This window comes from Megachile rotundata, chromosome 8 (genome assembly GCF_050947335.1).
Source record: "Megachile rotundata isolate GNS110a chromosome 8, iyMegRotu1, whole genome shotgun sequence".
In the NCBI taxonomy this organism is placed as follows: domain Eukaryota; kingdom Metazoa; phylum Arthropoda; class Insecta; order Hymenoptera; family Megachilidae; genus Megachile; species Megachile rotundata.
Window position 1 is genome coordinate 16,035,119 of NC_134990.1, and position 26,687 is coordinate 16,061,805.

Genomic DNA, 26,687 nt, shown 5'->3' on the forward strand with positions numbered 1-26,687 from the left:
AACTAAGGCCCCGTTTTTGTTTACCTACAATCTCAAAGTGGAGCACATCTCTTGAAAGATTAATCGTTTCAGTGCGGCACAAATTTTGTAAGCGTATGCAAAAAATGCGGATAAGTTTGGGTATATAAAAAAAAATATTAATGGAAGTAGATAACTTATTTTTACTTGTAAACCGATAAAGCATATACTTCGCTAGTGCAACCAGCTTAAATTCACGTCAAACTGAGAAAAAAAGTAGGAGCGCAGTCTCTCTCTTTGTAATTTTAACATCAAACAAGAGAAGCGATAGCGCTCCCCGCATTTTTGGCATATAAACGGAGGAGCACTCAAACGGTTAAATTTGAAAAATAAGTCTTGTGTTTTTACCTAATAGTAAAAACACTTTTTACCTAAAGTCGGTTTTGATAGAAGAGACAGCTGGTGAAAGACGTAGCAGGCGAGATACGTAAAAGGACACACGAGATTTGGTTTCCACGGGCGGTAAGCGTGTCGCGAGTATTTTGCTCATTGTCACGAGGCGATCGATCGAAACCGCGTTGATTGATAATCGAATGTCGGTCAATCGGCGGAGTGGCTCGCATGGACGTTTGCCGCCTCGAACAGCGAGCCTCTTCCGAATGGAAAATCAATAGGGTGAACGAAGAAGGGGGCATGAACCTACGCGTGTACTCTCAAGGGGCCGGAATCATTGTCCGAAGGAATAGAGCATTGACGGTCAGATCGAATCAGCGGGAAATCACCTCCTCCTAAGTATGTCATTTGTGGTTAATGCAGCAGTTCGATTGCCATAACGCGTTGCGCCCAGGGTCGCTGATGATCTCGCGAATCGATCGATCGATCGTTAATCTCATGCCTCCGGCAATTTCATCCTTCGAAATAGTTCCAAATACTTGGGTCTCTGGAAAATTGCTCTCCGTATTAATATTAAGATCTCCGTCGAAATATTGAATAACATTTCGAAACATCAAAATGTAAAATTTGTTAGAATTTTCTGTTTGTTACGCGTACTTATGTGCGGGGTTGCTTGCCCTCCGATTGTCGGAGCATCCACCACGCGGCAGCACCGACTGTCTTAGCCTGGTTTCGAACCAACTACCCTCCGATTCGTCCCTGTGGCTTGTTCCCGACGAGCAGCGACGCGCTTCGTTACCCAGGGAGCGGAAGAGTGCTCGACGGGTAATCGAATGCGATCATTCACGCGTACCGCGAAATCACGCGTTACTTCCGCTTCGACCATCGACACCCTGTATAATTACCCGCAGATTCGATGCATCAGCTAACGAATGCCTCCGGCAACTACAACTGATTCAATCGCATCCCATCAATCTCGTCACGAAAAACCAATCGACGTTCATTTAATAAACAAGCAAATTCGATCGATTTTTTCTTCGAAAGATTCCTTTGGTTTCGTCCGAAAGATGTACACTGAAATAAATGTATTTTCGTTCGCCTTGTTTGAGGGCAATGCTCGTTTCCACTCGCAAATGAAATTTTCGACTCGTTCGAGGCGCATAAACGCGTCTAGACATTCAGGTACGTGTCTTCGAACGTAGCTTTCTCCCAATAGCGGCATTGTGTAATTTATCAATGTAATTTACGGCCGGAGACAGTGGCAGGGAAATTGAAAAACTTTTGCGGCCAATTCAGGCTGCCTGTAATAATAGGAATCAATTTACCGGCGAGAGAGATAATGGACCGGCCGTGGAATTCGATCGAACCTTGACGGCGATCCACTTTTTGTCCCTCCATTCAACTGCATGGAGTATTTTTTCCTCCTCCGATGAACGTCGCTTTTCGAGGCTCTCTCTCCGCGGCCAATAACGGTATCTCGGTATCTCGCGACTCGTATTCGCTGACTCGTACTACTTAAACTCGCCGTCGGACGAGCTGTTCGATTCCTTTGGAGCTTTGGTGTGTGCGTGTAAAAGAGAGAGTATTGCAGAGAGTCGTGTAAAGAAGTAATTTTTTGTTCGCGGAGTTTGGGGAGGAATGAAGATAAGATGATCGATAAGAAAGCGAGGCAAGGTAATCCCGTAGATTCGTGGGAGCTAAGACTGCACGTACACCGATACACCGGGAAGTATAACGGCCGGTAGCCGCAGGCAACCCTTAGGAACGTAATTAATATTTATCCCACCCCCGACGGGTCTGTGTACGAGCCGACGGTACCCTCCTTCCCTCTTCATAACCCCTCTAAAATCCCAGCACGCTCCTTGTAAAATCTAATATCTGAGGAAGCGTCGTCGTACCGCTAGTCGGAGTAGTTGGCCCTCTTACTCCTCTTCCTCTTGTTCCACGCCTCTTCCACCCCCGTGGAAGCCAGTGGTTCGTCGCGTAGCACCCCGAGCAAACGCGTAGACGTAGTGCTGGCGCAAGAAGGAAACGGAGCAAACGAAACGTGTTCGTTGCGGATGGGAGGCGGCTGGAAAGAGGGAAAGGGGGAAAGAAGGAAGCTAGGATCGCGGAAGACAGGGGTGGAACGGCCGGGAGAAAGAGAGGAAAGACGCGGGAACGAGGCGCGCGTCCTCGCTGGGGAAGGGAAAAGGACGATAAGAGACGCGCCAGGTGGACCGGAGAAAGAGGGAACGGAGAAGAAACCGAGGCGAAAGCGAGAGAAAACGAACGCGCGAGCTGACAGAGGAAGCAAAAGCCCGGAAGAGAGAGGGAACGAAGCGGAGAGAGCTCTGTTTTCCCGGGTTGTTCCTCGAGGGGCGGCGTCAAGACGCTGCAGCTCCGCCAATCGCGAAGCCACCGCGCGATTTTGCGCCGCTCCGATTCGTTGCGATCCGCTTTCTTAGAGGCGTCGCCGCCGCGAAAAAATTACCTGGAAAAAGAGGAAACCGAGCGACGGGGCATGGCCATTGGCTCTCGCGCGGCTTTTCTTCGTTTTTCGCGAACCTTTAAGAGGAGCCAATGGCACGGCCGGATCGCTCTCTCGAAAGGAAAGCGCGAGAAATCGATAAGTTTGACTCTCGGAATCGTTCGTTCCTAACGTCGGCTCCCTTCACGGGAAAACGTCCCTCTGTCCTTCGAATCGCAACCTCCGTTCGAAAGACGATATTTTACTCGATTACGCAATTACCAGGGTAATCCGGTTTCCAGCTAAATTTATGTCTCCCGAATTGTATGCGGAGCGAAGGCAACCCTCGATTCAAGAAACGAGATTCCTGTCTGCTCGGCGTAACCCTACTTTTCACGAGAAACTCAAGTCCCTCGGTCGAGGGACGCTTCAATCACGGGTAATCGTCTCTAATTCCCAGGAACGGTTAATCAACTTAATTCTGTACCAAAATTTACGTTCCTCTGTAGGGGCGTTTGTACAAACCCTCCCAAAGTATCGTCTTCTTGGTCCTCAGAAAAAACAATTTCTGAGCAATTTTAGCAACGATGTACTCTATTAGAATTTTCTTGAGAATTCCGAAAGTAGCAGACGTAACATATTCTTTCGTCGCACGATCTACAGTTTCCATTTTCCTCGTTACTGCCGCACGAATGAGCTTGACTGAACTCGAAGTTGCCTGGAGAAACATCCCCGAGACAATTAGCAAAGACTAAAGGACAGGCGGGTAGCGATGCTGCAGGAACAGCAACAAGGTAGTTCCTTCGACTGGATACGCTGATCTTCCTCCGTTCGCTGCTCTTACGGTGCCTTAGCGCGCCTCTCTTCCTAAATCCGTCTTATCCGGAAACGGGTCCGCGTTCTCCGTTCCTCCATCGTTCGCTCGCGCGTCACGTAACATTAATAATGCGAGCGAAGAGGGAACTGCCGCGTTCCACCCACCCTTCTCGTCCCGCTGTTCCGCCTCCACCTGCTTAGACTTTACGGCTGCCTTGGTTGCGAGCAACTTGGACTGGAAGTAAGTTCTCGAGAGCCTGGATGGAAATTGACGTTAATGTGCCCCGAAAGCAGCTTCACCACCCCTACCCTCCCAAGCACCAGCATGATCGTCCTAGCCTGAAAGAACCCACCCCGGGCAAGTCTGCGGAGGTAGTTAGCGAAGTAGTTCCTACAGAGATGGATTATGACGGTGTCGTACGAAGAATATGTGATCGGTGTCTTGCCGTAACAATCTTGCTTCCTAACTTGTCTGTCAAATTGTTCCTTTCCTACAAATTGTTCCCCCAAATTCTTGGTACACTCCATAGCTCACAACCCCGTTTTGCAAATTATCTTAAATAAGTACGTTGATGGTACTCCACATGGTAAGCGCTTCGAATCCTTCGAGGTCGATGCTCGTTTACTGCATTTTTTGATGGTACCTCGTTCTTTCGATGATACACGTTTCTCCTTGATTTCCGTCGACTTCCACTCCGCCGGAGTCGCAAGACGGACAAACAAAGGTGCCAGTTAGAGAAACAACGGGGCAATTTTGAGGAAACCGTCTTCATCAGCGTTTCCTCCGGTCCTTTGGTCTTGTCTAATTGTCTCGGAGATGTTGCTCGATGTCCGAGCAACGTCAGTCGAGGAACTCGGCCCGCGACACGACCACCGCACTGCTAACTGAAAAATCCGATTTACCGAGTTAAACAGGATTAATTACGGTAATTAGAGTTTGTTGTTCCCGGTCCGTGCGCGCGTCTCGAACTTTCCTAATGTCCGAATAGGATTTTCGGATTGTAACTCGTCTCTGACAATCCGTCTCGGTGTTTGGCCACGTTGCGCAACGGCAAGATCGACGAAAGATCATTGGCTTGCGAGTTTCGTTTCTAGACCGCGTCTCGAACTGAGTTGCCGTTGAAACTTGCTCGATTTTTCAGACGAATAAAAAAAGGATGTCGAAGAACCGGTAGATCGGAGCCTGTTAGCTAACCCCTTATCCGTCGAATAATCTCATCGGTTCGTCCTGACGAACCTCGATACCTGCGGCAATTGTTTCTCCGTATTCGCTCGGTATCGGTTAGTACGTGACAGTTCAAGGGTCTCCGGTGTTGCTTGACCGCTGGTCAGCGGTGGGAAAGTGCCGTATGCTTCCAGAAACTCCTTTACTGGTATTACTGGTTTCGAATGGGTCGATTTGTACACTTTTCTTTCGGGGCATAGTTTCTTTTCTTCTCGACGGACCTTTTTCGATGAGTACGTCTGTTTCTAGAAGCAATAAATTCTGTAGATCGACGTACATAAATTATCGACGCGGCTGTCTCGTAAATCGCGCTCAGGAATGTTACTTGTTAACGAGCGCGTCGAAGAGTACGAATAGAATCCTTGATTTACTTTTGACAGACTGCTGCTTCGATCGCGCGATAATTGTCATAATAATGTCGAGAAGTTGCTGGAAATAGCTTCATTAAATTCGAACGATATTCTTGCGGCGATTATGTTCTTTCGTGCTCGACGATATTAATTATAATCCTGCCCGACGACACGAGTCGGTAGCGAACTTTCTCACGAAATCAGGATCATCGACTTCTCGCCCATTCTTTCCCACTGTCCGCTTCGTATCTCGATAAACTTGTTTCGATCAATTTTCACGCGATTCGAACGCGATACGAAGTTGGGGAGAACGCGAACTGGTTTGCTCGAAGGTGGTCGACCACCTTGGAACTCGAACGAAAAGATCTAGTAGCTCGAGTCCGTGACACAGGATACAATAATCGGGAGCGTCGCTGGTCAGACGAGTTCCACGAGCAAAAGTTGCCTTTGCGCCTCGTCCTTGGAGGACGCTCGAAATGCGGAGGGTGAAAAGGAACCGGTCACTCGAGACTTCTGTCGAAAATTCTTGCAAATCCCACGTTTGCCTAATCAGGGACAGGTTTGTCCTTGCTTCCGGCAGAACAAAATCCTCGATTCTTGCTTCGCCAAGAGAAAGAGAAGGAGGACGAGGAGAGGGAAGAAGACTCTTTGTTCGAGCGGAAATTACAGAATCCGCAGAATTCGCCGTTCAATTTTCAAGTTCTCCCTTTATCGGCAGGACGAATACTTGCGAGGATTGCTTCGAGCCAGCTAGGGGATTCCAATTTAATTCCGCCTTGGCGTAATTGATGATACGAGAGGAAGTAGAACGTAACGAAATTTCCTTGCAACGGACTTCAGACAGAGGACGCTAATATAGGATTTACGTTACCCAGCCGACCGCGCGCTGCCTAGCACCAAGTACATAGCGATAAATATATAGCTCCGGTATAGTAATGAAAGTTTCCCTCTGAACATCCGAGGCTCCTGGGATCCAACATTATGATCCCCTGCCTCCCTCGGCCCTCCTAGACGAAGCTGCCAGCTTAAAACCCTCCTCTGGAAAGTGTTGTCCGTAGAAAGCTGCTGCGAGTTATCGTACTTCCTTCAAGGTCAACGTCGATGACCTCCAACCGTTCGCCGATCGACCAGCGGCCAACGTAGCCGACGCGGACCACCGCGGAATCGCGAAAAACGATCGGCCAGCGGAACACTTTGCCCTCGCCGGAAGATTTTTCGCGTCATCAGGAGAACGGGCGACGTCTCCTTTCCCGGTATGCTAATAAAACGGATCTTATGTGGCGAAGACGCCATTTTGAATAATGTCGACCAATCAGAAGCCTAGCTCGGGCGTCTTGGGGGGGCGGCGGGTGTCGACGAAGGGGGAGACACGTGCGGAGCTCACTACCACTAGCTGTTCCAACACAAACTACCCTTATATTATGCTGTACCGTAAACCCCAGCACACCCTTTACATACCCCGCCGTCCTTTCCTCTTTCTACTCCACCCTCCTTCGTGCAAACATCCTTCGACTCGACAAGTTCTTACTTTCTTCGACTTTTCTTTCTTCAAAATTTTTAGTGCTCCTCACGGACGAGGATGTTTATTCTAGCTCAGCGTAAAAGGGAGAGCGATACAGATTCCTAGTAATTTCTTCCTTTGAGAAGGGAATTTATAGCAAAGGTATTCCAGCGATACGTCGCGTCCCGTCGTTCCTGATTACTCTAGACACAAACAACGCGTTGCGTCACTTTGTCATTCAAATAGGAAGATTCCTTGGAAACGAGACTTGGCGCGGCTTCGCGGGGTTATTCGTCTCGGGCGGATGAGTACAGGCGACGTCTGACGAGGGATAGCTTCGAATAAGACGGAATGGTTGGGAGATACATCTCGACTCTACTTGGTCTCTCATGTTTCTCGTTTCATTGTGCAAGCCTCCCTTAGAATCCCAAAGGCGCTGGTACAGATGGATGATGGCAGGAGGACGTTGGAAGGACAAACGAACGGTGCGAGGGGGGCGGGTGCCCCCCACGAGCTAGTCGGTGAATGAAAAGGGGGATGAAACGATGGATGGGGTTTCGCGTTCTTGGATCTCATACATACATTAACGTCGCTTGTCAGGCGTACCGAGCCACCCTGTAAGACTTAAGACACCGCTCGAGGAAGGGGTGCAGGTTGTCTGTCTCCTTGTCTTCGTTTCCCACCCACTCCCTCCGGCCTCTCCCTCTCTTTCCGCGACACTGCCGTACATTCCTCGATGCCTGTGCACCTCCGACTCGTTACTAAAACCACCCACTGTCTTGGGAACACCCGCTTCGTTTCCTCGAATATGGCCGCCACGAACTCTGGATTCCATTTGCATCTGATTATACATTTTACAAGATTCTGCAAGCTGCTTGCTGGAACTTGCTCCGACGGCGAAAGAATTGTCCCTCGGTAACCGTGCTCCCCGCGAACGATTCGTCGATCCTGTAATATCCTTTTCCTTCGAACCTTAGAAAGATATCCAACAAGCGTAACAAACAATTAGAAGGAACGGGGTAGCGTGGATTTAGGAGACAGAGAAACGTTCGAATTTCGACGAGCGACTCTTTGAAAACGTGCTAAGACCAAACACGAGGAAATTTGCGAGGATAACAGGCAAGACAACACCACCCGCCAGGCTCGACTCGCGTAATCAACGAAGACGCGTCTGATTTTCCTCGCTGAAGCGTCATCCTCCGCTATACCTCCTTCTGGAACCGTTGTTACCGCTTAGAGCACCTCGTTCCATTTCATTCCCCTTCCCTCGGAAGAGGAACCTGGAAAAGGATCCGCCAAACCGTACTATACGCGCATCACCGATGACGTATCTGCGTATTTACTTAATGGCTCGACTCTGGATATCTACCTCCGACTCATTTCTCACCCCCGTTCATCTTAACGTTACCTGCGATAAATTTGAACTTCTAAGATGTTAATTAATTTGTTGTTTCTTCGACTTTTATGAACTTGTTACTGCGTATTTACTTAATGGCTCGACTCTGGATATCTGCCTCCGACTCATTTCTCACCCCCGTTCATCTTAACGTTACCTGCGATAAATTTGAACTTCTAAGATGTTAATTAATTTGTTGTTCCTTCGACTTTTATGAACTTGTTACGTAGTATGATCTTTGATCAATTTTGACAATTTTGTATGTTTCTGAGAGATTAAATAGGATGGTTGCGCATGGAATGGTACGTACAGAAGAAAAAATGAGTGTTACCAGAGAAAAGAATATTCGTGCACCCTGCATCGATGTCTCCGCGACCCGGTGGGTGTGACTTTTCGTTTTCCGCCGACGAATCCCCGTTTTTTCCTCACATTCCACCCTTCCACTGCTTCGCGCCGCGGTGAGTGGTAAAGAGCGGGATAAAACTTCCCATGGAAACGTGCGCGCGATCCTGCTAAAAATCCACCTGTGCCAGGATGTTTTATGGGTGTTTCAAAAATACTTTTACGCAATTACCGCAAAATCTTACCAACCTCTTTGACGGTTCAAGAAAAATCAGATCTGATTAAATATCAGATATAAAACTAAACCTCAAGGCAGATGTGGACATAGAGAATAGGACACGAGTCGTAGAAGAGGAAATAAAGCTCGATAATTTTACTAACCAAAAAAAAATGTGTTTCAGATGGCTCGTTCGGTTTCATCCGAATTCAGCTCACGCGAGAGCAGCAGCTTGCAGGAATCAGGGATGGCGGCAGTGGAAAGGGGTTGACGGCGCTGCACGGAGGGGGATGGTGCCCCAAGGGTGTGTTCCGGAATCGGGGTAAGATGGAGGAAAATCGTTACTCACTAGTCGCGGGGAAGTCGAGGGTTGAGAGGGTAGAGCGAGGGCGTAGGGGAGCGTAGAGACTCTGGGGCTTGAAAGAGGGAGATTCGTGCGCACTCACGGCCATGCACACACGCACACACAACCACACGCGACCCTCTGTCTAGGTTCAAGCAAGACGATCCCGGGGAAAACGCCTAAAATACGTCGATATGAGACGACCTGAGGAACCTCGTCTTCGCTCCGCCGCTCCACCCGCCGTGTCATTAACGTTTCTTTCAGAAACAACATTTCAGGCAGTTCACTCGGACCTTTGACCAGGTTCGAAGCATGGATGTTCCTCTATTGGAGCAAAATGTCGTTAATTTTCGAAGATCCGGATGGCAATATTTTTGATAATTTGTATTTGAAAGGATTGCACGATAAGATTGTCGATGAGAAGTGTAGAGATTTCTTATTGGAAATTACTTAAATTACTTTAATTAAGATAATTTGTTATTACCGAAGATGTAGAGAGTCGCAAGAAATACGTGAAAGACACGTGGGTCTCCGTCGGATCAAGTTTCGAGCTCCGAGTCAATCTCCTTTAGAGGAGAACCTTCGAAACCCTTCATAGAGCAGCAGCTTCGTATCGTTTTCCCGGGGCCTGAATTAATTGAAACTATCCATCTCGAAGGGGTAGAAACGACGCAAAGACGAAACCTTATAGTCTACCCGCGAACATCCGCCATTTTCCCAGATACGCGCGCGGAAGAGGGAAAGATAGCGAAGGGTGGCAGAGGGTACGGAGGAGGAGCGTTCCTTTGAGAATTTCGATGTAAGACACTCGGGTGCGCCGTGGCAGCTTCAATTTAGATAATTAATGATACGAGCGTAGGTTAGGTACAGTTAGTACAGTAAGACCGAGTGGAAAACAGTTTCCAACCCCATCCCCGCCTCTCTGCACCCCCGACCACCCTCGTACTCTGTACGAGAGTTTCTCGAGACGGCGTAGTACCTTCTGGCATCGTGAGAGAGTTGGACGACGCGGTGACGGGGTACCAGGGGGTGTTAGCATCACCAGAGGGGGTGTTGTTCGCGACGAGTAGTTCACGAGATTCGTTTTATCTCCTCTTAGAGACGACGAGGTGGTAGGCGGTGGTTTTCAATGCTGCACCCTGTAGCCCACCCTTTCACCTTCCTATTTTCCAGCTTCCCCAACTATCGTCCCTCCCTCTCTTTCTTTCTCTCCCTCCTCTTCCTGTCCAATGACTCGCGACTCTCGATGCGCTGCGACACCGGCGTCGGCGGGATACCTACAGGGAAATTGAATTCAATCTCGAGATGAATATCGAATCGAACAGACTCCAGCGAGCTACGACCTTCGCTTTCCACCTTTCTCTTTGTCGGTCTTACGAATCTACCTTCCTCCAATACTTATGTGTTCTACCCTTCTGAAAACACGCTCGCTCGATTTCGTCGAGGGCTATCGAACAACTCTCTTTGCGGAGAAAGATTCGACGGATGAAATGCCTTCGATCGAGTAATTTTCTTACGGGTGGACATTCCCACGTTTATCGATTCTCAATTGAAAACCATTCCGACGAAAAATAATCTCGGAATAGTTGGAAATAGAACGATAAAAAGAATCTGTTTACCGGAAAGAGAACACCAGCGATCAATCCGTAGGTTGAGCACGGAAGAGCGGTGAAATTGCAATTTGCAAACCATTTAACGGCCGCTTAGGTCCATTCTCGTGCGAAAACTTGCACGGTCCAAGTTCCCGGAAGTCCCCCTAACGACTTAATTGTACACTTGTCGCCTTTGAGAACTTAAGTTTCTCCTGCGGGCTACGACAATGAGCATTGTCGGCTTTCGTGGACGCACCGTTGTCCGCTGTGTTGTACACGAGACCCAATCGTGATTTACATTAACCACAACAAAAAACTTTGTTCGACCTTTGTTAACCATTTTTAAAAATTCTGAACACCTAATCTTTAACGCGAGGAGTTTTTTAAAACAATAGGTATTCAAACGTTTTTAAATCTTCGTTACAAAGTTTCAGATATTTTCAAGCCATCTGAAAAGTGCAGATTCATTCTTCTTCCATCTTTACATGCCTTTTTATTTAAACTTGCTATTTCGAGGTTCATAGTGTTATTTGTTTCGTTCGAAATTAAACGTCGTTTCGACGCACAGTTTTCGTTTCGAAGAGCTGTAAGAAAGATATTGTCTAAAAGTTCAGAATCTTTCGAGTTCCGGTCGAAGGGGAAGTTTCCTTAGAAGCTTGACGGGCCAACTTGACCAGTCGGCGACTGGTCAGTATCTATTTGCTGCGCATGCAAGTAGAAACAACGATAACAGGTTACTAGGACCAGTCCTGTGGGAATTCTGGTGGAGCTGTCCCACATTCGTGGCCCACGGAAAGCGAGTCTGTTTTCACAATGTTCGTCGGGCCACCGCGTTGCGATTCTCACGTGACTGGTCAGCAACGGGTGTCCAACAGGTTTATCTTTGGAAGTGGACGAGACGGCGCTGATCTCAGATACGAAACTTGACAGTGTCGTATCGTTTCTGGCCGAAGGAACATCGCGATTTTGTACTATCGAAAAAGGCTCCTCATGAAAAATTCGAGAGACCGTACGTTCTAGCGTGATAAAACGAAGTCGCGGTGAAAATATTCGTACGACTCGAAGAGATGAGTAATCGATCCGCGGTAATGCGAGTGGACGTGCGAGAATTAAATCATTTTCCGCGATACCGGTGGCTCGTAGGAAAGGGGGGAATCCGTGCAAAATGGAGAGTTGCCAGCAGACACCTTCTTTCTCGTTCCGGATTATGTAACCGAGAGGGTGCGAGAGCACGGTTGGGGGTGGTGGAAAATGGTGGTGCGAAAACACGCTTCTCCGTGAAACAGTCGGACCCTCGTTTCGACGTTTTAATTGTTTCGTGTTCGTGGCGCGAGAAGGTAGAAGAGAAAGAGGAAGAGAAAAGCGGGGCTGGTCGAACGAGTTCTGGCTAGGGGTGGTATAAATATACGGGACGTTTAAAAAGTGCTTAAACGCATAGCTGGCTACCTAACCCACCCGTGTTTGCGGTAACGAGGGTGAGATCAGTGAAAATTTAGCGTAAAAACCCGCAGGTTAAGCGAGAATTAAGAGTCGACACGGGTGAAACGAATGAAGCTTTTTCAATGTCCTGTTCGCGCGTCTTCCAACAGTCTCCTCGGAAATTTTTTCTCTTCTTTCAAGTCGGATCTCGGGGCACGGTGGCTCGACGTTTAGTCGATAACGAGACGAAGGTGGAATCAGACCGCATTCGGAACAGACAGAATCGAGATTTGGCGTAGTTCGACGACGTTCAAAATTCGAATTTGCGACGGGTATTCATTTCGCGGCGAACTCGACTCGGCCGGGCTTTCTCAGATATATGGAAATTTCCTTAGCCAACGCCGTATTCAGAGGGGAGGCCAAGTAATATAAATTCAAATCAGTCCCTGTTTTCTCACACAACAAACTTGGAGGAACTCCGAAGCTGGTTCTCCGACAGTAGTTACTGCCTCCTTCCCGTTGCACACCCCCTGCCGCCCTCCGCGAACTAAGTACCCTCCTGTCCTACCGGTTACCACCCCCTTAATGAAGATATGTGACGGAACCAACCACCGTACGAATCTCTGCGCTCCACCTCCTTCGTCGTCTTGTTTCTTCCAAAGTTTATGCGTCTTGCCTCTTCCAGAAATCTCCGATAAAAATCGGAGGTTATCGCTTTGAATCTCGAAACAATCGATAAACCGAGATCGCTGGAATTCGCTCCCTTTGTATCTTCCCACCGTAATACCCATCGCGATTTCCGTAATCTTGGAAGCCTTGGTCCGCCCTTATAATATAATAATATTCGCTGGAGAAGGTTCCCATACGCGCGGCTCTGTGGCCGGGCAAAATGGCCGACCACGTTAATGCCCCCTTAATATTTAGGGATCTAGCGTGGCCCGCCCGCCTCGAAGCCATGCTACCGACACTTTTACCCTTCACCCTCTTAAAATCCACTTTGCTCTTACGGTCGCGAAATACGTTTCAAACTTACCTCTTGCCTCGTTCCTCTTCCACTGGAATCAGTGGACAACATTTTGGAAATCTGCGAGGACGTACGAAACATTCTTGATCAAAAGGAAGATATACTCTTTGAACGAACATTTCTAAATTTTTAGAAATCCGTTTTCTGCGTTTCTCTTCCACTGGAATCAGTGGACAACATTTCGGAAATCTGCGAAGACCTACGAAACATTCTTGATCAAAAGGGAGATACACTCTTTGAACGAACGTTTCTAAATTTTTAGAAATCTGCGTTCTGTACGAACGAATGCATAATTTTGTCTCTTACGATTGCTCCGGCAGAAATAGTTTGCAAGATATTCTCGATTAAATATGTAACTTCGTCAAACGCTTTGTCAGGCTATTTTCACCTGCTCAATATTAGTTCTGAGCGGCTGCAAGAGTAATAAATAGTAGCTCTAGTAGACATATTCGAGCCGGACAAAGATATTATACGCTTTGGATCGCAGGTACGTTCTTTGTCTTCGACTCGCGTCTAGAATTTGTGCGATATCCTTGGAGGCTGATAAGGAGGGCTCCCGTTGGAATCGGTTGGCGCAACTATTCCAGGAATTCGAAAAGTCAAAATTCGCAGCCAGAGTCCACCTTTTCGAAGGCTCCCTCTTAGGTGGTAAACGGCGTGTGCAAGCAGAAACGTAGGTATTGCCGGAGTTCTCAGGGTCTCTAGTCTGCTGACAAGGCGGGGGAGGGATGCAGGACCGGTGGTTCGGGGGTAGTCGGAAAAGGGGGACGCGCCCACCCTCTCTAACTGCTACCCGTCGAGAGAGCCCCCTTACGTCTTGCCTTACCCCTCCGTCAACCCCTGAACGACGATACCACGGGCACGAAGAGGGTGGAGGAAGCCGGCAGAGAGAGTCTAAGGTAGATTATATTATTTCTCCGCCCCCGCCGGGGGCTCACCCGCCATTTTGTGAATGTTAAATCATTTATTGATCCAAGAAGGTGGCACTCACCCTCCTACCTCGCCTCGACCTACCCCCGACTAGAATTCACGCCACCCCCTTGCCACTACGCCACCCGGCCGACGTCTGAAAGGGGCCGATCCTTATTCCGCGAAGCGAATTTATATGTTCACCCTCTTTCTCTCGGTGTGTACGCGAGTGTACGTGCGAACGAACACCTCGTGCACGCGTGTTGCGCCTTCGTCTCTCTCCGTCTCTAGGTGTGCGAGAATTTCGGAACCAGCAGCGAATTTATGGTCTCGCGAGGCTCGATTCTCGACCACCTTCAACCCGCCCTCACCGCGTCTCTGGCTATTCCTTTAGACTTCGTCCGGCTTCAGACGGCACCCTTATCCGATACCCCGACCAGCCTTCTTGAATAATAGTTGCCTGTTTCCGTGCTCCCATCCGACGACTCGAGAATCCAGGGGCTTTTGCTGGATTTATTCCAGGACACTGGCCCTTGAGATTGGAAGTTTGCGGGGACACGCGATTCTACGTTCCGCTAATCTTCGATACCTCGTGTCAAATTTCAAGCGTGCTCGTAACTCCCTCGCGTTCTTTACACTCGAAAATTTCTACCCAACCGAATTGTAGGTCAGTGGAAATTCCCTCCGGGAAGTTTTAAAAAAGAGCGACAGCGAGCGCGCAAGCTCCGCCGTTGGAAAAAGGCGATTTTTCCACGCGCAGAATCGTAAAAATCCACAGCCGCTGGAAGGAGTAGTTAGAGACGAGGAGGGAGCGTTAGGGAACAAGGAATAGGGGCGAAAAATAAGGGCGAGGTCAGTTGGACGCGAGCCGTGGAAAAATCCACGCAATTCCGCGAGCACTCGTCCTACTTTTTTCCACGGCTTCTCTACCTTTCCGTACGTGTTTGTGGAAAATTTACGAACTTCTCGACAACAAATCGTGATCGGTGATAATACGAGGTTGATTAAATCGATTCGAAATGAATTATTCGGTAAGGATACCTCGGAACTCTCCTTGGATTTCAGTATTAATTCCTTAAGTGGGAAACAACGTTGCGTAGGTACACTTTGTCTTTCAAGTCCCTTGTAATTAATTTGACAGTATAGTACAGACGGAAACATAAGACATAAATATTTGTTTGCTCCAATGTTTGGCTCCACGTTGATGAAATATAATAGTACTTTCTTTAACCAACCTTCTCCATAAAAATTAAAATCCGCATCACATGTCAGCAATGAAAAAAATTTTTTTGATTGTCTGCTCCACGTTGATGAAATATAATAGTACTTTCTTTAACCAACCTTCTCCATAAAAATTAAAATCCGCATCACATGTCAGCAATGAAAAAAATTCTTTTGATTGTCTGCTTTACGTTGATGCAATGTAATAATGGTTTCTTTAACCAACCTTCTCCATAAAAATTAAAATCCGCATCACATGTCAGCAATGAAAAAAATTCTTTTAATTGTCTGGCTTTACGTTGATGCAATATAATAATGGTTTCTTTAACCAACCTTCTTCATAAATATTAAAATCCGCATCACAATATGTCAGCAATGAAAAAAATTCTTTTGATTGTCTGCTTTACGTTGATGCAATGTAATAGTGGTTTCTTTAACCAACCTTCTTCATAAAAATTAAAATCCGCATCACAACATGTCAGCAATGAAAAAAATTCTTTTGATTGTCTGCTTTACGTTGATGCAATGTAATAGTGGTTTCTTTAACCAACCTTCTCCATAAAAATTAAAATCCGCATCACATGTCAGCAATGAAAAAAATTCTTTTGATTGTCTGCTTTACGTTGATGCAATGTAATAGTGGTTTCTTTAACCAACCTTCTCCATAAAAATTAAAATCCGCATCACAATATGTCAGCAATGAAAAAAATTCTTTTGATTATCTGGCTTTACGTTGATGCAATATAATTGTGGTTTCTTTAACCAACCTACTCCATAAAAATTAAAATCCGCATCACATGTCAGCAATGAAAAAAATTCTTTTGATTGTCTGCTTTACGTTGATGCAATGTAATAGTGGTTTCTTTAACCAACCTTCTCCATAAAAATTAAAATCCGCATCACATGTCAGCAATGAAAAAAATTCTTTTGATTGTCTGCTTTACGTTGATGCAATGTAATAGTGGTTTCTTTAACCAACCTTCTCCATAAAAATTAAAATCCGCATCACAATATGTCAGCAATGAAAAAAATTCTTTTGATTATCTGGCTTTACGTTGATGCAATATAATTGTGGTTTCTTTAACCAACCTACTCCATAAAAATTAAAATCCGCATCACATGTCAGCAATGAAAAAAATTCTTTTGATTGTCTGCTTTACGTTGATGCAATGTAATAGTGGTTTCTTTAACCAACCTTCTCCATAAAAATTAAAATCCGCATCACATGTCAGCAATGAAAAAAATTTCTTTTGATTGTCTGCTTTACGTTGATGCAATGTAATAGTGGTTTCTTTAACCAACCTTCTCCATAAAAATTAAAATCCGCATCACAATATGTCAGCAATGAAAAAAATTCTTTTGATTGTCTGCTTTACGTTGATGCAATGTTATAGTGGTTTCTTTAACCAACCTACTCCATAAAAATGAAAATACCGTACATCGCAACATATCAACGAAAAAAATATGTTTTAATCGAACTCGCGAAATGCTGGTAAAACGGTTAATCGAATTCCTGGACGACACGGCAGCGACGGGAAATGCGCAGCCGAAGGGACGATTGGTTTTTTTCGAATGCCAAATTGGATGCAAGGCGCGACGCGGTATCCGTCATCGAACGGGGCGTCGATTATGCGGTTTGCGACGAACGACGATTATGCGACGCAGCGGGTGCAATTTCGTCGGCAATTCGGGGCTCGACAGCGTGAAAAAAGCAGAAGAAAGTGCGAAAGTGCCGCGCGGACGCCACAAGTGCCCTAACTATCTAGCTGCAGGAATTCGGAGCACGGTGATTATATGGACAGGACAGCGAAATCTCGGCGGTCGTCGAAATTTGCGGGACGGACGTGGCCCTCCCTCTCCCCTTCTGAACGCCCGTTCCGCCACGATGTCCGAATTCGCATTCCAACACAACCCACCCTCTCTTTTGCCACCCTGCTGCAACGCCGACCCCGCGTTTCCTGCTTTCTACGGTGCAACCAAAACTTTCCGATCGAACTTCTTCCTTTTTTTGTGACAACTTTTCCCTCTTTATTATTCTTCTCTAGGTGTTTTATCCTGTCGAGCGAGGTATACTTTATTCGCAAATTTATCCGGATCGACGAAATATTTTCGTACGATCTGAATTCTTAATAAATTCTATCGTTCTCTTCGATTGTGCAAGTATTTCGGTTTCGCCGGAAATGACTATCTTTTTATACCGTCAATGAAAAATTTAAAATCCTGCTTCACGTGATTTGATTAAAATCCCGTTTGATTAAAATCGATGCGAAGAATTTTATTTCTTGAGTCAGAGAAAGCGCGGAGATTGGAAAACACGTGGTACATTAGAGGGTTAACAGGAAGCCCCGCGAGAAATCGTAGCCGGTGCAGACAGGAAGCTAGCTAGGCTTAGGCTCGTGGAAAATGCGGGATTTCAATTTGTTGGTCGAGTTCCGAGACGCGGAGAGCGTCAGGATCTAGGGTGTATGTCGGAGGGTGTACGGGGCGCCATAGTTCGGTGGCCCCACCCCTGACGCGTTGCTTCGGCTAGGGTCGAGGATCGTAGGAGCGGCAGGAGGGTGCAGGGAGGTCAGGCAGGGCTGCGAATGATATAGGGGCTGCGACGCCATTTTGAATTAGCCGTGCTTAGAGAGCGAGCAAGAGAGAGCCTGTACGAACGCTGAAAAAAGAGATGCCGGCGAAAGGACGAGGGAGGGGGATGACATTTTTAGGCAACCCTTAGCGATGGTTGCCTTCGTGTCTCGATGCTCTAAACACTTCGGATACTCTTCGTGTCAGCTTTCGCTTTTACGGAAAATCTTTGCAATTTTTTTTTTGAACGTTTACATCATTCATCCCTTAGTTTACAAGGATGTTTCAAAGACATAATAATGAGTCTACCGGGGCAAACATGAACAATTATCAGAGACTGACGGGGTTAAAACTTAAATAAGATCTTGTTTATTAAGGTTGAACCTTATTGAAGCTGTTGAAATTAAATTGCGAGGCAAAGGGTTAACACGACGGTGGAAAAGATTGTCGCGAATTAAAATCGCGAAACGAAAGGGAGAACGAGCACGCTCGAACGAGTATTACCGCTCGCGGGGAAAATTAAAAGCCGACAGCAGCGTGTATTTACAGTGGATAAATCGGGAAATCAGGGAGCACCGTGAAACGGTATACGTGATCACCGGAATTGGGTCGTAGAGTTTTTACCAGGCTCGTTAGCAGCCATTTAATTTCACGCGGATACACGGGACACGCCAGCGAAAATGGATTATCAGTACTGCCAATACACGCGTATCGAATTACAAGCGGGGACCGGAGACGCTTACAAAAATTAATTGGCCGATCGACTGAATAATTAACCGGACAGGGAAGCGTATAATTGCGCTTATTTAATTCCCCACGCAAATTCGGGGCCCGCGTCGAATCACGCTCGCGAATAATTTTATTATAATTGCGCCATATCGCCGCTCCAGCGGTTCGATTTCACCTCCACAAAAAGTCACGTTATTCTACGAAATTACGATCGTTTGCACGAATCAAAAATTTAAAACCGCCGGACGTTGAAAGCACCCATTTAATTTTTAACCTTTTCATCAACGCGAGTACATACAATCTTTGTTCCCAATTAAAACGAAGAAATTCATCGATCGGGGTAATTAATCTAATTCTAGTTTTAGTTCGCACGTTCTCTCTAATTAAATTATATTAATTATGCAGGCTACCCGGCGGGAAGCTAAAAATGCTTATAAATAATTGCAATTACAACTTGCCGAACCACAACCATTCTCATCATCATCGTAGATAGCCATTTTACGAGAAACGTAAACAATCGTCGTACAATCGTATGACCACAGAAAATTCTTAAAGCCGACAACCCATTACGTCAACAAAAATACGTAAACCCCCTTATAACTGTAAACCCTCAACTTCTATAATCGCAAAATTTATAACAAATACTTGTTCACGACTACCCGTTTCCGAGAACGTTACAGATTTATTAAAGTTCATTTTCCCGGTAGAGCAAAGCGTTAACGAGTCGAAAAATCGATTGGAGCAAAGAGATCGATAACGGATCAGAATCTATAACCAGTAACAGAAAACGCGATCGGTTGATTAATTTCGTAGCCGATGCCCGCGCATACGTTCCCTGTCGTCGAATTTCACGGTGCTGGACAGACGGTAATCGTTTCATTTGCCGCGATTCGTTTGACACGATGTAATCCGGTCGCGTTGCGAGCTCGTCTGTCGCGTTAATTATAAAGTTCATTAGCGTTTCCCGACTGTATGACGTTTAGGCACCGCCGGCGAGTACGCATTTTTGCCGAGCAGACTGCGCAGCATCGATCCGTAGCCAATTTTATTTATTCAAAGGGCCTTGACGCGGTTGGACTTGTTACGAATTTACTCAGGCCGAAATCAGGCACGCGTGACACGTTACTTAGGAATTCATTCACCACCGCGAATAAAAGATACGTCCACCTTTTTGACTGTTTGCATAGACTTTTTGTTGGATTATAAACTAGTAGTTCGTTCTAAACGAATGTTCGATTATTTTAACTCGTTTTTCCAGAAGAGACGAGTCTTCATGGTCTTCTTTGGAGGGTGGTTTTTTATCAAATTCCTTTATCCTGCCGCCCTCTGTCTTTCGCTCCTCATCAAAATTTTTCCGGAGGGAAATATTCCTCTCCCATCGACGGAGAAAAATGCCGCTCCTAGTTTCCGAAATAGAAGAGAGATGGCGGAGCGTCTAGTTTCCGAAGCCGATAATGCAGTTACCTTTTCTCTTCGTCCCTCGAAAATTCCTCCCTCCGGAAAATGCCATAACCGAGTAAAACTGTCGTCCTTTGATTTTCCATAATTATCGACGAATTGATCGAGAAAGAAATAGACCGTACGCTGCACGGCTGCAGAGAAAGCAGCAATTGAGTGCATCTTCGGCCACATGCATCAAGTGGCTTGTAAACTGCCCTTAAATTTGCCTGCTTTAAGCGAGGTAGCTGCGCGGAAAAATCTATGACCCGGCTTAAAAGGCGCCGCTTCTAATTGCTCGCTACGTTAAAGGTAGTTAAAGTAAGTCTCTGGAAGGGATGCAACCGTTTCCCCGAATAAAAAGAACAATAAGAGGGGTGGGTTCGAGGTATTTCCCGGATTCTGCATTCTCCGGGAAACGAGCGGAACGTAAACCCTTGATGCGATTAATTGCGCTCGAGTTTTTCGCGAATTCCGTAACTTCTCCTTTTTAATTCGATTCGCTCGTTTTTACGCGTCACAACTGGGTCCCCGGGAAACCGTACACACGGGAAAAAGCGCATTAAAGCAATTTGCAGAGAGGAAATTCACTTCTGAGCCGCAATTTTCATGAAGCAGGAAAAAGACGGAGAAGAAAAATAAAACAAGCTGCAGTAGCTTCGTAAAAGAGGGTGGGTCGAGTCCGATGAAATTTATAATTTGCCAAAGTTCCTCGTGGCGAGGGCGATAATGGGGCCCGGGGTTGCTTTGGGTCTAGCCTGGTTCCTTTTTAAGTTTTAAATAGTTTCCCGCGAGTTTTAATTAGGAAATTCATCCCGCCGCCCCATTCGCCTCTATTACGCTCGAGCTCGTCCCGAAGACAGGCTGCTGAACGGACGGGCGGTGAAAAAAGAGTAACGATCGTCGTTTTTCAGTTAACACCGGGGAAAATTGTAGCGAACTTCTAACGAGTATTAAAACACGAACTTCTCCTCGAGGAAATATTGTTTGTACGAGGCTATTACCGAACGACGAACAAAGGCCACGTCGTTTAGGCGTCTACGCTTTTTCTTCTGGACACTCGTTCATGGCTGTTGGTCGACTGGAGTTCGCTTTTTTGCATTCGAGTTTAATTACAACTTAAAGCTACTGATCTCTCTTTATATTCTACTTGGGAAAAGTACCGATGTTTCTAGTATGACCAGCTGCTGAGGGTGAAATTTTATTCCCTTTATGGATTCATCGTAAGTCGGATTATTGACCGAGTTTGTATCTTTAAGAATAAAAGCTCTTGTACACTTCATAGGGAAAGGCTGGTGTGATCGAAGATTTCGTGAAGGTACAATTGTATCGTGTACCAACGACAGAAAGTTTCTCGGTCAGTCGCGATAATCGGAGAGATCGTACTCCTTGCAAGCGAAAAGTAACGCGCAGTCTTCATTGTATTCCGTGTGGCCGGTAGCATCGATCGTACTTTTTGCTTCACCCCTTTGATACGGCCCAGTCGGAGAAGCATCACCCTCCCATCGCCGTCACCCCAGCCTGGCCGTTATTGCAGCCACCCCTCCAACAACCCCATTCGCCGTTTACTTTATTCTTATCTGAAATACTGGAACGGCGAAGGTGGTCGAGAAGTTCCCTCCTCTCCTTTCTTCTCTTGAAACGAAAAACCCCGGGAAAGAAACGAAAGAAAGGTGGGGATGACCTTCTTGGTGGGGACTCTAAGGGGTGGATCTTTTCTCTTGAGCATTCAAAAATTTTCTATGTAGACTTTTAATTAAATTTTAGCTAGAAAAACGATTAAGGATTTTCAGATGCTTTTTACGAGTATTTTCACCGAATTTACGAGCGCGCCTAAGGTCACTCTTTATCGCCGGTACTTTTTACAAGCGCGTAAAAGAGTCGAAAGGAGTTTTTAGTAGTATACGCAACCCCTCGGTTTAATGATCCTTGAATTTTCGTTAATTAAGAACCCCCGAGCTAACATTTTCGAAACTCTTGTTTCACTTATCAATGTGTGACTTTCTACTTTTTTTATGCGTGACCCAAATAACTTGGTGTTCGATATACTTCTCTTTTGTAATTAGCGAAAAGTTTCCGATATACTTTCTGAGATTAGTAGCTAGTTATAGTAGTTAGTTAACAGTGATCTTTGAGCAGGGTTTATTTTTCAATTGCCCTGATGAAAGATTAAAAAACATTGAACACGTAGATTGCGAACCTTAGGTACATCTCTTCATACCTGACCCTTGCTACTTTAACTACATTATCCTTCTTTTAAAGACTGTCCCTAAAGAAGTAAATGATGTTAGCATATTTTTTAGAAGAGAATTAAAACATTTCCTCTGTAGTTAACGAAAGACGGTGTCTGGTAAGCTTGTAGAACAATCATAAAGGCTTTTAAATGTTAGACAAATGTGAGACAAATGTTAGACAAATGTAAGACAATCAAATGTTATTTGTCCATCGTAGAAGAATCAGAACAGTCAGAACAGCTTGTAGAACAATCAAAAAGATTTATAAATGTTAGACAAATGTAAGACAAATGTAAGACAATCAAATGTTATTTGTCCGTCGTAGAACAATCAGAACAGTCAGAACGGCTTGTAGAACAATCAGAAAGACTTATAAATGTTATACAAATGTGAGACCATCAAATGTTAGACAAATGTTAGACAAATGTAAGACAATCAAATGTTATTTGTCCGTCGTGGAACAATCAGAACAGTCAGAACAGCTTGTAGAACAATAAAAAAGACTTATAAATGTTAGACAAATGTGAGACAATCAAATGTTAGACAAATGTAAGACAAATGTAAGACAATCAAATGTTATTTGTCCATCGTAGAACAATCAGAACAGTCAGAACAGCTTGTAGAACAATAAAAAAGACTTATAAATGTTAGACAAATGTGAGACTATCAAATGTAAGACAAATGTTAGACTAATGTAAGGCAATCAAATGTTATTTATCCGTCGTAGAACAATCAGAACAGCCTGTAAAACAATCAAAAAGACTAAAATGTTAGAAAAATGTAAGACAATGTTATTCGTCGTGTTCTTCAACCGTGTTGTTTCCCTCCTTTTTCCTTTCCCTACATAACTTGTTCCGTACGAAAATTCACGGCAAGAGGTAGTAAGAAGTAGTGACTCGGTTTACGGTCACGGAAACACTCATTTGCGAGAGCAATTAGCAAAATCGAGCGCGAAGAGACGTATAGTCGATGATTTTCGACGCTGTGGTCGTTGGAACGCGATCGGCGGATAATCGAAAAGCCAAGCGACGGGAAAATTGCGAACGGAGGGTGACCAATCGTCCGTGAAAATTGAAAAACTATCCGGATCGGGACGAAGGAGCGTCGAAGTAGCGGGGGTACGCGCGAGTAACCGCTAATGTCGACGCGTTGGATGGCCATGGCGTTTCTGGTTACCCATTAGCGTCATTTGTTAACTGCAGATAAAACTGGCTACAATTAATCATTAGTTAAATAAGCGAATCGTCGATTCCACTCCGTTCTTGATGAAATTTAACGACAAACGGCCAACTAATTGCCGTGTAATTAAATCAATAAACTGTCGCGCTCGCTGACCCCGTATCATCCCCTCCCTTCTGTAACTTTCAATCGCGGTGTCATCGATACGTTTCGTGGAGATATAATTTATTAAGATTCTCATTTCATAGTTTTACAAGATGGCTAGCATTTACAAGATGGATATTTGTATTAGGGACAGCACTCAAACTACAAATTGCCAGCACATAAGATATAATTTATTAAGATTCTCATTATATTTTTACAAAATGGCTAGCATTTACAAGATGGCTATTTGTACCAGGGACAGCACTCAAACTACAAATTGCCAGCACATAAGCTGTCTCACAGAAGGGTGAGACCTTTAACGTCGTTTACGCAGTGGGTTAACTTTTGCGAAATTTTATCCAAAGTTAATTTTATCCCGCGAGACGGGGAGCGAGAGGGGAAGCAACAGCTGCTGTTCAACCCTCGGCAAAGATTTTGGAAGCCTCTTTCGAGGGACGCTGGTCAGACGTCCGTGTTTTGCATACCGGTCAAACGCGTTCGTAAGGTCGCTTGTTCTGCGTATTTATACCGTATTCGCTCGGCACTCGGCTTCAGTGTCGTCTCGTCCTTTCGAGGGTCGTTTAATCACCGGACTACCGCTTAACGCGCGTAATTAATGTATCCGCGTGTCCCGCGAGCGTCTGCGAATTCCCCGAAACATTAATTTGCACTCAGTTTTCCGCGAAGGCTTTCAGAAATCCCGTCAATCGAAAAGATTCTAAAGACGAGGGTTCTTCGATCGAGGGTTCCTTTCGATCGGTTTCTTTTAAAAGCCACCGACGAGTTTTTGCGCGGAGGTAAAAGTATCTCGTTACGAAAGGGAAAAACAGAAACGACCGGTGATTTCTTGCGTACATTCGCGTTACTGCCCTCATCCTTTCAGCCCCGTTTCCTTTACCTTTCTCTCCGTCTCTCTCCGAGTCTTCTTTTTCCATCCTTTTCGAGCGGCTGTCTCGCCGCACCTCGCCGCGTTCGAGCAATAAAAACAAAGACGAGCTTCCTCGAGAAAGCTCGGAGGAAAATACCTGATGCTAGTCGGTCAATAGCTTGCTCCGTACAATCGCGGAAAAAATAGAGGAAAAGGAATTTCGGCGGACGAATGAGAAGCCTGCTTTCGAGATTAAACGAGGCTTCCACCGGGAAAGAGTCGAATTAGCTACGTTTTGCAGATTCGGATATTATAGAGATTGAATCGGAAGTTCGTGTTTAATGAAACGATGAGGAAGAGTTTCTAATATTGTATCGATTTCGTTCGACTAGAAAATTCATCTTTTATAACTATTCTATTATTAACCCTTTGCAATACTGCAGTACGGCTCGACATTTATGTAGTTTCATACAATTCAGACAAGTAAATATATTTTCATTTACTAGATATAATAAATGAAAATTATATTTGTCAATTATATTGTCAAATTATATTTGTCAAACATTCATATGTTCACAATTATATTTCTCTGCACAGTCGCAATTTTATTAAGACTTTTCTCTGTATTGTAATTTCAGTAGTTAGTAAAATAAATGAAGGAGCAAAGGACAGTTTTGGACACCGTTAGTTATATTCGCAATTTGAACCAACAAATCGAGTTATTAAATTGGAAAATCAATTTTCACACCGAATGTTTTAAGTCAACTAATTTCTCGTTTCTCGTTTGCAGGCCTAATGGCAGACATTTTAACTGCCCATTGCCATCGAACTCCCGAACTGGTTCAGGAGGGTGTACACCCTCGATAACCGTCGAAAATATTTGCAGCCATTTTTCGCCCCACCAAGGAGAGCCCTCTTGAGAAGGTTGGGAGAGCAGGGATTAAAACAATGGAAAAAGTACCGCCATCTTTAATTCCGTCGACATTCGCCCCCGAGCTAAGACGAAAGAGAAAGAATACGTGATCGATAAATACTTCTCTGTTTGTTCAAAGGCGGATTTCTTTGGTTCCGCGCTGTGCTTCAGGTAAGCTCATTCAAATCAGTTAGCGTTCTATTAAATTTAATAGAGTTTTGATGCATTGATCAGTATGGTAGCGATCGTGAACGCGGTAACATCGATTTAGGATATTTCGTACAAATAGTTAGGATACTGTGATTGTAGAAATAGTAGATTATAGTTGTATACTAATATAGTGATAATCGTTCTATAGCAAACGTAGCATAAGTAAAAGACTGACCGCTAACTTTTTGTTTTTAGAATATTGAGAGATATATTAATGATATATTTTATAGAGTGTATCGATATTCTGATACAATTTATCGATAGGCACATGGGCCAGTTTGGGCCTAGCTGTCTTTATTCTAATAAAAAAAAAAATTAGTTAGGATGTTAAGATTAGAAGAATTTAATTTAGCAGAATATTTGTATATATTATTCTTGAATTTCAGATCGGGTGTTTGGAGGTGGGTCGAGCTTTTTCAAGGGGATGAAATATAGCGATTAGGAGGCAATTATCGATAAAAGTGGAAATATTTTCCTGGGAAAATCGAAGTCATCTTCGGAGCACTTACCATTCGACGAGAAGACAGCACTGCGAGAGGAACCTGCATTACCAGCATTATCCACAGAGCTGCATTCGATGCAACGTTCAAACTGTAGCATTCTGTATATATTTTATAAGAAATTATACTATGTAATTTAGTATTAAGTTCATGTAAAAGAAGGAATATGAATAAAGAAAAGGTAAATTGTAAAAAAGCGTAATTATTAAAAAACCTTCATTATCCTAATCCTTATCCTTGGACCTTTCACGTTACTATAGAATTAAGAACTAAAAACATTCGTGAATTCCTGGATTTGTCAAAAAAAATTTTGAGTTCTTGTGCCACCTCTTTGAATATCATGTGCTCCTGGTACCAAAAGGCGGATTTTAAAGTTTGCTTCTGAGAATTCCTGGAAATGACGTCATCAAAATTCCAAGAATTGGGGTTTGTGCCACCTCCTCGCATATTATGTTCTCCTGATACCAAATTTTGGAGCCGGTGACTTGGATTTTTGGAAATTTACTTCGGCAATTCCTGGAAATGACGTCATCAAAATTCCAAGAATTGAGGTTTGTGCCACCTCCTCACATATTATGTTCTCCTGATACCAAAATCCGAAATCGGTGGCTCGACTTTTCAGATTTTTCCCAAAATAATTCTTGGAAATGACGTCATTAGAATTCCAAGAAATGGCATTCGTGCCACCTCCTCACATATTATGTTCTCCTGATACCAAAACCCAAAATCGGTGGCTCGACTTTTCAA

The 26,687-nt window shown here is 44.9% G+C and overlaps 1 long non-coding RNA gene across 5 annotated transcripts; it reads left to right on the top strand.

Moving 5' to 3' along the window:
• The first annotated feature begins 6,342 nt into the window (after positions 1–6,342).
• On the top strand, positions 6,343–26,128 carry LOC105662371 (uncharacterized). Of its 5 annotated transcripts, XR_013039041.1 has the most exons (4): positions 6,343–6,444; positions 8,832–8,969; positions 25,108–25,401; positions 25,827–26,128. It is a non-coding gene; the product is annotated as an uncharacterized LOC105662371 (long non-coding RNA). The 5 variants fall into 5 exon arrangements; XR_013039043.1 differs by lacking the exons at positions 6,343–6,444; positions 8,832–8,969 and adding an exon at positions 14,780–15,030; XR_013039042.1 differs by lacking the exons at positions 6,343–6,444; positions 8,832–8,969 and adding an exon at positions 14,780–14,965.
• The last annotated feature ends 559 nt before the right edge of the window (positions 26,129–26,687 follow it).